At 41.3% G+C, this 11,674-nt stretch overlaps 1 long non-coding RNA gene and 1 other non-coding gene across 2 annotated transcripts; both read left to right on the forward strand.

Moving 5' to 3' along the window:
• Window positions 1-54: 54 nt before the first annotated feature.
• On the forward strand, window positions 55-6,106 carry LOC122557796. Its single transcript, XR_006313936.1, has 3 exons — window positions 55-354; window positions 4,303-4,599; window positions 5,892-6,106. It is a non-coding gene; the product is annotated as an uncharacterized LOC122557796 (long non-coding RNA).
• Window positions 507-586, forward strand: LOC122558147. The gene has a single exon (XR_006314048.1). It is a non-coding gene; the product is annotated as a small nucleolar RNA SNORD35 (small nucleolar RNA).
• Window positions 6,107-11,674: the final 5,568 nt, after the last annotated feature.

Raw genomic sequence — 11,674 nt, forward strand, 5'->3', positions numbered from 1 at the left:
GGGGTCACGTGCCCGCGATTTCCGGTCGCCGTGGCAATAAATAGTGCTCCGGAAGTAGCTATCGGCCTCTGTCTTTCTCTGGGGAAGGTTCTGGAAGGAGCTGCTGGGGTAGCGGCGGGGAGTCGGCTCCTGTATCCGCCCCACATGGTCCGGATGGCGGTGATCTCCCGGGAAAGGCCCCGCCCGGCTCAATCCCCCTCCCCCTTATTCCCCGGGACCCTCCCCGGGCCCAGAGGGCTCCCGTTTGAACTTTTCTCTCTTTGAAATCCCGTTTTCAGATCCCGGGTGGAAATGTGGAGCTGGCGGTGCCGGGGCTCCGGCTGAAGGATGACCCGAGTCTGGAGCGAGTGGGCGGTAGGTCTCTGAGACAGTCCGCTGGAGCTTTCTGATGGTTTACTCTTTAGCAGATTGATAATTCTCTGTAATGTCCTGCTTAATCGACACTAACAGCCACGTGCACTCGCTTTATAAAACCAGAAGGATCTGAGATTAATGATTTACTGAGCAGAAAATGATGTTTAACTCACGATGGTCTTCATAGCCTTCTGTGATGAGACTGCCTTAAGGCATTGCTGATTACTGCTCAGGATTTAATCAGGTTAAACTTGCAAAATCGACGTTGGAAAAGTATTGAAACTAGTTAATCAAATATATTTTTAAAAAAAGTAACGTTGCCATTTTGAGTCATGCTATTGTCTTAAGTTTGTCGGTTTTGGTAATGTCCAATCTTAATGCTGTTGTAATGGAAATGTTTTTAAAATAATAGAACAAATATTTATATTTGATTTGTATACTGAGTACTGTATTTGCTCACCCAGTTGCAACTTTGTTTCCATTTGATCCTCTATCAGGAAAATCCTGCCAATTAGCCAGGAAATTTTAGAAAAGTCTTGTGAAAACCAAATGTGTAGTATTTCCATGCTTAAGTTTTGAGTGAGGTGTGCAAAAGGTATGGTGAAAAATCAAAGAACACCAGGTTATGGTCCAACAGGTTTATTTGGAAGCACTAACTTTGGAGTGCTGCTCCTTCATGTGGTTGTGGAGTATAAAATCATAAGACACATCTATCGCAAAAGCTTAGTGTGATGTAACTGAAATTTTTATTGGGGAAAAAATCTGAATTGTTTGTCTCAGCTTTTAGAATAAGAATGTTGGTTTCAGTTTTTTCATATGGAATGGTAGTTAAGTACTAAAATGAAGGCCTATGATTGGTGATGTTTCTAAAAAACTTATTGATCTTCATTAGATCAATATAGTCATAGAAATGTGTAGCACGGAATCAACTTATCCTTGCCAGCCAGATATCCCAACCCAATCTAGTCCCACCTACCAGCACCCAAACCATATCCCTCCAAACCCTTCCCATTCATACACCCATCCAGATGCCTTTTAAACGTCGCTATTGTACTCGCCTCTCTGGCAGCCCATTCCATACATGCACCACCTTCTGTGTGAAAAGGTTGCCTCTTAGGTCCCTTTTATATCATTCCCCTCTCACCCTAAACTATGCCCTCTAGTCCTGGATTCCCCTGCCCCAGGGAAAAGACTGTCTATTTACCTGTCTATGCACTTTATGATTTTATAAACCTCCATAAGGTCACCTCTCAGCTTCCGTGCTCCAGGGAAAACAGCCCCAGTCTATTCAACCTCTCCCTGTAGCTCAAATCCTCTAACCCTGGCAACATCCTTGTAGATCTTTTCTGAACCCTTTCAAGTTTCACAATATCCTCCTGATGGGGGAGACCAGAATTGCACACAATATTCCAAAAGTACCCTAACCAATGTCCTGTACAGCTGCAACATGCCCTCCTAACTCCTGTACTCTATACTCTGACCAATAAAGAAAAGCATACCAAACACTACCTTCGCTATCCTATCCACCTGTGACACCACTTTCAAGGAGCTATGAACCTGCACTCCAAGGTCTTTGCTCAGCAATGCCCATGAGGGCCTTACCATTAAGTGTATTAAGTCCTGCTAGGATTCGCTTTCCCAAAATGCAGCACCTCACATTTATCTGAGTTAAACTCCATCTGCCACTTCTCAGCCCATTGGCCCATCTGATCAAAATCCTGTTGTAATCTGAGGTAACCTTCTTCGCTGTCACCTACACTGCCAATTTTGGCATCATCTGCAAACTTACTAAACATGCCACTTGTGCTTACATCCAAATCATTTATATAAAATGATGAAAAGTAGTGGACCCAGCACCAATCCTTGTGGCACACCATTGGCTGCAGGCCTCCAGTCTGAAAAACAACCCTCCACCACTGTCTTCTAGCTTTGAGCCAGTTCTGTATCCAAATGGCTGGTTCTCCTGTCTTCCATAAGATCTAACCTTGCTAACCAGTCTGCCAGATGATTTAAAGAATTAGTGACTGGTAACCATGGGTGTTTTTGGTGGACTGAAACTAGGTATTGTACAAAGTGGTGACCTAACTTCGCTTTTCCTCCTCCAATTTTTGGAGGGATACAATGTTGAGTAACATAGGATATCAGGTAGACACACAGCATGGAAGCAGGCCCTTCAGCCCAACAAGTCCACACTGACCCTCCAAAAGAGTATCCCACCCAAACCCTATTTCTCTACCCTGTGACTCTACAGTTACCCTTGACTAATGCACCTGACCATCCATGAACACTGGGCAATTTAGAATGCCAGGTAAAAACAATGACTGCAGATGCTGGAAACCAGATTCTGGATTAGTGGTGCTGGAAGAGCACAGCAATTCAGGCAGCATCCGAGGACAGGCAAAATCGACGTTTCGGGCAAAAGCCCTTCATCGGGCTTTTGCCCGAAACGTCGATTTTGCCTGTCCTCGGATGCTGCCTGAATTGCTGTGCTCTTCCAGCACCACTAATCCAGAATTTAGAATGCCAGTTCACCTAACCACATCTATGTGATTGTGGGAGGAATCTAGAGCACTTTGAGGAAACCCAGACAGACACCGGGAGAATGCAAACTCGACAGTCGCCTGAGGCTGGAATCGAACCCAGATCCCTGGTGCTGAGAGGCAGCAGTGTTAACCGCTGAGCCACAGCTGCTCACCATGTTCCCAAACTAAACTAGTCCCATCTGCCTGCTTTTGGCTTGTATCCCTCTTAATTCCTATTTGTGTACTTATCCCAATGTCTTTTACACGTAACTGTACCTTGTGTGGTTCATTCTGCACACTAACCCAATGTATTTTTTATGAAAAGGTTGTCCCTCACGTCCACTTAATTTTTCTGCTGTCACCCTTAAAATATGCCCCTAGTTTTAACTCTCCCTAGTTTTAAATTACCCCCACCTTGGAGAAAAGACCTCTGGTGTTCACCTTATCTGTGCACCTCAGACCTTTTATTGTAAATGTCAAGTCACCCATCAACCTCATTTTCCAGTTGAAAAAGCAGTCCTGGCCTATCCTTGTAATTCAAGCTCTCCATTCCTGGCAAACATGTTAGTAAATCTTTTCTGAACCCTATCCAATTTAGTAATACCCTTCCTACAGCAGGGTGACCAGGCTTGGACACAGTCCTCCAGAAAAAGCCTTGTCAAAGTCTGGTATAACCTCTATGGCATCCCAATGCATTTTCAAATGTTTGAGCAATGAAGATAAGCATGTGAAACACTGCCTGTTTACCTGTGATCCACATGTTGAAGCATTAAGCACCCAAATCCTTGGTATCTCTTCAACAACACTCCCAGGGACCTACAATTCAATTGTATGTGTCATGCCCTTGTTTGTCTTGCCAAAATGCAATACTTCGCATTTATCTAAATTAAACTCCATCTGCCTCTCAGCCCACTGATCCATCAATCAAATCTCCTTTTTTTTAATCTTAACATCAATTTTCGTGTCATCAAGAAACTTATAACAAGGTCTCCTTTATTCTCATCCAAATCATTTTGTATAAAAATGACAGAAAACTGGACCCAATACTGATCCCTGTGGAACCCTGCTGGTCACAGGCCTCCAGTCCATAAAACAACCCTTCACCACCCTACTCCTACTGTACAGCCAATTTTATATCCATCTATTGTGAAAAGTATTTCTGAATACTGAGGGAACAGCAATTCTGACTACAGCCTCGGTCTTTTTCACATCCCTGATTTATACTTTTGGTTGAATAAGGCTGATGTAGATCTCTGCAAGTACTTGTCATGATGGACTGCAGTAAGCCACTTATTCTTTGCAGCATTCAATTTATTATGAGTTAATTTTATGTAATAACATCTGAATTGTTTCTGCAGACTGATATCTATTCAAAAGTAGTTCTAATCATTGATAGGCACTTACTTTTTAACATGCTTATTTCTAGATAAGACTAGATCCTGTGAGAAGCACACCATGAATCACTACACCTGGTGTGCTCAACTGAATTATGAAAATGCAAGAAGAAATACAAGCCAGCAATGTGCACAAAACTGTTGTCTGCACTACCTTGTTATGGATCGCTTGTGAACCCATGAAACCATATCAAGTGCTGCAGGTGGTGAACATATTAACTTTGCTTTCAAGACCAAGTTTGACATTTTCAATAGTGTGCTTCCTTTTCTCCTGGCAAGTCTGTTTTTAAAAAATAAAGCAATGGCAAGCTCCAATGTATTTTCATCAGGTAGGCACAATTCAGTGTGTCAGTTTTCATTCTATAGTTATTTCATGGATGATGACTTAGCTCTGCTTAAATGTTGGTGGTTATTTAGGGTTTTGTGCTGTTGTCGAGTTAGTTTGCCTCTGATTTCTGCAGAGATTGCAATGCTGATTTTTAAAAAAAATATTCCGAAGTCTCCAAAGGGTGCCTAATCTACTTAGGTGCTTATCTAGAAGTGTACATTACATAGTCTAGCATTCTCAGCACTGACCTTATCTGGTCCATGGTTAAAATGATGTTTATACTTGTGATGGTCTTAATGACTTTGAGATTGCTTTATAGCAATGACTGATTACCCTGGGGTAGGGATGAAGCACGTAATTACAGTCACTGCATGTCATGCATTGCATGAATGTCTCTGTCACAGATGCAAATTCATACAGCCAGATAATTAGCCCCTCAAACACCACTAGTCAGTAAGTGTGTGGCTCCTCTAATTCATTTTCCCACTTAACAATGATAAATTCGCTTAATCTGTCTTTTTGTGAAAAGAAAAATGACCTGCTCTCCCATGGATTTGAGTTCCAAAGTTGAAGAACAAGTTTTTTTAAAAATCTCTCTCGTCCCCTTCCTGAATTCAAGAATGAGTTCTCATTCTCAGTCAGTCATCCATTTCAAGTGCACCTTGAGATCTGGGTAGACGTGACTTCAATCGGGGCACCCCTCATTCTAACTCCAGTAGAAACATGTCCAGCCTATCTTGCCTAGCCTCCTAACTTCAATTCCTCCTTTTAATAAAGGAAAGTGTTGTTAACCTTATCTGCTTGCTGTACCTGCCCATAACTTTGACATAAGCCAGAACACTCAATCTCTGCATCTGAATTCTGGGGTCATTTTCTACTCAGTAATATTTTTTATTCTCTGTGCTGAAGTGAATAGCTTTACACTTGGCAAGATTTTTGCCCATTAATTCAACTCTGCACTTGTGTACTTTTTATGGTATTAATTTTCCTTGCTAACTTTGTCTTCTGAAAATTTAAAATGCTGTCTTTATTGATCATTTTAATCCTTATATTATGATTATGGTATTTGTGATGAAATACCTTTAACAGCAAAAATTGCTGCCAGTTCAAGTTGCTGAAGTTGATTTTAAATAAGTAGATTTTTCAAACTTGTAATGTTGTCTTGAGGTTATGTAGATATTTTGCATAAACATGCCTGATATTGTCTGTTGATGCTGTTCCAACAATGTGTGTTTGGTTTTGCTTATGTTTAATGCTATCTAAATTAATGCCCTGATTAACATTATATTCCAGAGACCACTATATTGGACATGAGTGAATTGGGCTGTCGAGTTTTTGAGAACACCTCCATGGAAAGGCTGGAATGAATTGCAACATATTTCAAATCTGACCTGGTTCCCCAGCAGAATATTTGAAAAATGTGAAGTGCCTCTTAAGACTTGTAAATATGCAGTAATTACTTGGAGGTTATGTAGAATATATTCAAATAAAGATATTTATTCAAATTATCCATGCTTTTAAGTTATTCATAGTATTAGTTTTTTATTCCACTAAATGCTTGACTTAAATGCATCTAGTAAGTATGTCAGTTGGAACACTGATTGGAATGGACTGTTGACCCTGCTGTGCTACTCAGTGAGATCATGACAGAATGTGATTTATTGCCAAAATGTGTTCCTTGCACTGTTCTAGGTTCAGTGATTTACTTCTAATGACATTTCTTCAAAATCAGATGTAGGGGTTTTATTAAAGATGAGAATCATGGTTGGGGGGGGGGAGTGGGTGGGCGGGCAGTGGAGGAGATAGAGAAGGGTTATTCCTTAGCATGGTACAGTGAAATAAATATGTTGGTTTTAACCTAGGAGAGTTACTTCTACAGAAATTAGGATGTTTCCAGATAAGGTGTTCAGGAGTGCAAACTCATGCGATTTGGTCCATCTCCATTAGAAGGAGCAGTGAGCATTTGGGAATAAAGGCTATCTGCAGCATAGACTTCGTCATATTTTCCTGCACAGAGGAAGGAATCAAAAGACCAAACAATGGCCACACTGATATGTATCATAGCTGACCGATGTGATGTTACATGATTACTTTGAGTAGTCACAAGATAACGAATTCCAACAGATATCACAACAAGGGTGTATGTTGAATGGAAATGTTATTGTTGGTGTATTTGAGCCCATAGTTTATTAGATTGTGACTGTGTATAAAAATATTTTTGTGGGACTGTCATTGTCTTGGACTTCTCCACTCCAGAGATTTCTTCCACGCTGCACTGGTAAGGAGCTCAAAGATCAATTTGTGCTACTGAACACAGGATTCAAGACTTGAGATTTTACTCCTGCAATTGGTGCAGTTGGCAGGATGCCACACCTGTTCACAACCAACTGTGGGTCATTAATCTTTGGTTGCATTTTCATTTGTCAGACAAATGAGGCATATGCAGCATGATCAGATTCTCAGCTGATGGTATTTAATAGTCCAAATGCCAGGTAATGTATGTTATTCAGTCCAGCTACCTTCAGTCACCTTTTAAAGGGATTGAAATCTTGTGTGTTTTCTTCCCCTCCTCTCTTCCCTCCCAGTCTCATCACTGCATTCTGAAGCAAGAATGGCCTGAAATGACAACCAGTTGTGTGAATTTTTTTTGAGCAGAATTGGGTTAGACAGTGACTCAGAATTAGCCTGGCATAGCCATGGAACTTTACAAGGAGTGAAGGAGTTGGATGAGAGCCACATCAACCATGCTAACCATCAATGAGAAAGTAGCCTGTCTGACAGGGATCCCATTCCACTGAGCATTTAATCCATTTTGTCAACAGCAGCTTGGATGCATCAACAAGGTGCACTGCAGCAACTTGCCAACAACAACTTTGACCTGTTAGTGGGCATACTGGTGAGAAGGTGTAGCCTGATAATGACTGTTCATAGGGATTACAGCTTTTACTTTGGACTTTCAGATGTAAAGGCCAGTCTTTCATGCTCCTTTTTGATGCAAATAATGCAGTTTGTATGATCTACAAACCTAGTACTGAGACACTTCAAACACACTGATTCCCTGTTTCTAATTTTATCACCATTTAAAAGTATCCTGACCTTGTGTCTAATGTGGGGGATTTCACATTTGTGTACACTATAGTCTGCTTCTAACAACCTAAGTTAGGTTTCTGGTGGCAAGGTTTATGGCATTCTATGCTATGTTCGCAATGCACTGAAGTCAAATGATGCCAATTAATGCTTGCCCATTGTTCCTCTTATTTCCTACCATACTGGTCAATGGTGGTTCTTCCCAATGCAGAGCGTTTGCTCAGTTTATGATAAACTTCATTTGAGATTCACATTACACCTTGTGGAAATTATTCTATAAATTTCCTTCGTATAATGGGGCTTGTCCACAGAACTATAGTGCATTGCATAGTTAGGATAATTGCTTATCTACTATTGAACAAAGTAACAATTGTCTAAATGGTGCCTTGTCAAGTTGTGTACTTAGTAACCTGTGAATAGAACATTCCAATAAATAATCCATTTGTACATGCTTTTAGCTCTTCATAGCCAGCTGGTCATTTATCTACAATTTTTCTCATGTGAGAAATATTTGGTTGGTAGAATCACGTGACTGAGGGATCTATAATCAGGGCAGTGGTTTTGAGTAGCATTTCTTTTGAGGAAAAATACCCAAAAGGCAGTGAGTATATGGTAGAGGTAGGAGCCACCACCATTTTTATCGGATGAACACTTGGGCCCATAACAGCATGCAAGGCTGTTTCAAGGTGGGAAATGGAATTAGGGCTGGTGTGTCCACAATGGTCATCAACCCATCAGGAGCTTGAATTCTGCGCTGTGAGCAATAGGAAGCTAAACTACTGCACAGGTTGAAGTTGGAGCTTTACTGTCCTAATAGTTTAGCTGGCAGTGTACATATAATCCTATTCATTGAGACTAATCTAACTGTGAAGTTTGTTCTTGATTTGTTGGAGTGGACAACTTCAAGCAACATAAGCTTGTTTCCTAATGAAGGGCTCTTGCCCAAAATGTCAATTCTCCTGCTCCTCTGATGTTGCCTGGCCTGCTATGCATTCTCAGCACCCCACTCTCGACCCTGATCTCCAGCATCTGCAGTCCTCACTTTCATAGCAAAGCTTGCTACCCAGCAAATGTACAGGTAAACATCACAACCTCGGCTGACAAATTGTATGGTTGATGAAAGCGGAGCTTCTGTGTTGCAGCCACCTTTGGCTAGTTACAACTCTGGAAAATCTAACCAGGTCTTTTTGCTGCCATATGATCTTTCCATTCCTGCAACTAGCTCAGAATTGTCAAAGTGGGCATGATTTAGTCTTGAAGCTAAGGACCTCCTTTTTCCTAGGATAGCATTTTACTAGCAGCTTGGAAGTGTTGAATAAAAGCAAATTACTGCAGATACTGGAATCTGAAGCTAAAAGAGAAAATGCTGAAAAAACTCAGCAGGTCTGGCAGCATCTGTAAAGGAGAGAAAAGCTGCTTTGACAAAGGGTCAGTTAGACTCCACATCAGCTCTTTTCTCTCCTTTACAGATGCTGCCAGACCTGCTGAGATTTTCCAGCATTCTCTTTTGGAAGTGTTGAATCTTGACTAAAGTTGGTTCTGCTGTAATGCGTGCTTCTTAAATGCAATTGAAGAAGTTAGATTGTTATTTGTACCTGAAATTTCCTTGGCTGCATTGACTATAATGTGATTCTGGGTGAAGTGTGGCGCTGGAAGAACACAGGCTTCTGTCCTTGTTGCGGTTGGAGGGGTGGGGTTTGAGGGTGAAAGTGTGGGAAGTGGATGGGATGTGCTGGAGGACATCATGAACTGGGAGGGGAAATTGTGGTGTTTGAAGGAGGAGGCCATCTGGTGTGTTCTGTGGTGGAACTGATTCTCTTGGGGGTGGAGGGATTGGGAATAAGGGATAGTTTTTTTTTAGGTGGGAGGTGGTGTAGTCCAGGTAGCTGTGGGAGTTGGTGGGTTTGTAGAAGGTGTCCATGTTGAGTCGGTCACTGGTTGATGGGAGATGGAGATGCCCAGGAAGGAGAGGGAGGTGACCTATCCCCCATTACCCCCACCTTCATCTACCTATTGCACTCTGTTACCCCCCCCAAGCCCCACCCCCTTGGCTCAGAAGCCTTATTCTTGATGAAGGGCTTTTGTCTGAAACTTGAATTCTCCTGCTCCTCTGATACTGCCTGACCTGCTGTGCTTTTCCAGCACCACACTCTCAACTCTGATCTCCAGTAGCTGCAGTCCTCACTTTCTCTTATAATATGATTCTGGGCCTATCAGCTTGAATGGTCTGACTATTGTACATATCTTAACATGATTGCACAAGAATGAAACTTTAATTATATCCGAACCACTGTACTGAAAAAATAAAGCAAGGTCATGAATGCACTCTGGTGGGTGGTTGGTACCATCTGCATCCTTTCCATTTGAGGAAGGATTGGACTCCCATTTTTGCAGTTCTGGAGCTAGTATGTCCTCTGTAAAGAGATTCCTGGTGCTTTTGAGTTGGTTTCAGCTCTGCTGGTATCTTAAAAACATCATATTCTCTATTAATAAATAAACATAATTAGGAATAACACTATGTTGAGGTGTGGCATATACATGTCCTTTTAACTAAAACTTTAGTATTCCTGGTGCCACAAAGTTGAATATAGGATGTCGTCAAACTTCTTTGATTTCCAGTTCTTTCTTGAAAAAAAACAAAAACAAAATGCTGGAAAAACTCAGCAGGTGTAGCAGCGGCGGATGGAGAAAAATCAGTTAACATTTCTGGTCTAGTGACCCTTCAGAACTTTGAACCTAAAGTTTTAGTTGTAACCATGGCGTAACCTATAAAAGAATTAGTCATCGAGTTGCACAACATAGAAACAGATCCTTTGGTCAAATTTGTCCATGCTGACCAGATATCCTAAATAAATCTAGTCCCATTTGCCAGCATTTGGCCCATTATCACTCTTAAACCCTTCCTATTCATATAACCATCTAGACTTGTTTTAAATATAATTGTATCAGCCTCTTCCACTTCCTCTGGTACCTCATTTCATTTGTGCACTATCCTCTGGAAAATGTTGCACCTTAGATCCCTTTATGACATCATTGTTTAAAAAGGAAGTAGACAAAAGATAGGCAATTATACACCGGTTAGCTTAACCTCTGTAGTGGGGAAAATGCTGGAGTCTATTATCAAGGAAGAAGTAGCATGGATCTAATAGAAATTGTCCCATTAGGCCGACATAGCATTGGTTCATGAAAGGCAGATAATACTTAACTACAGGAGACCCAGTAGATGTGTATCTAGATTTCCAAAAGGCATTCAACAAGGTGTCGTAGAAAAGGCTGCTTTATAATATAAAGATGCAAGACCTTACAGGTAATGTATTAACGTGGAAAGAGGACTGGTTAACTAATATGAAGCAAAGACTGGATGGATGGATGAATGAATTATTTTCTGGTTGGCAGTCTGACTCGTGGTGTGCCTCAGCGATCAGTGTTGGGAATGCAATTATTCACAATTTACATGGATGATTTGGAGTTGGGGACCACCTATTGTGTCAAAGTTTGCAGATGACACTAAGATGAATGGTAGAGCAAACTGTGCAGAGGACTGAAATTTTGCAAAGAGACATGGTTGAAGTGAGTAGGCAAAGTTTTGGCAGATGGAGTATAATGTTAATAAATGTGAAGTCATTCATTTTGGTAGGAATAACATTAAAAAGGGCTATTACTTGAATGGTAAAAAAAAAATTGCAGCATGCTGCTATGCAGAAGGACCTGGGTGTCCTTGTGCATGAATCATAAAAGGTTGGTCTGCAGGTGCAAAAGTAATTCAGGCTGCAAATGAAATTTTGACTTTCATCGCTAAAGGCTTTGAGTTTAAAAGCAAGGAGGTTATGCTGCAGCTGTACAGGATGCTGGTGAGGTCACACCTGGAGTACTGTGTGCAGTTTTGGTCTCCTTACTTGAGAGAGGATGTATAGGCACTAAAGGAATTGCAGAGGAGGTTCACTTGGTTGATTCTAGAGTTGAGGGGGGAGTTGGTTATGAGGAGAGAC

This window comes from Chiloscyllium plagiosum, chromosome 16 (genome assembly GCF_004010195.1).
Source record: "Chiloscyllium plagiosum isolate BGI_BamShark_2017 chromosome 16, ASM401019v2, whole genome shotgun sequence".
In the NCBI taxonomy this organism is placed as follows: Eukaryota; Metazoa; Chordata; class Chondrichthyes; order Orectolobiformes; family Hemiscylliidae; genus Chiloscyllium; species Chiloscyllium plagiosum.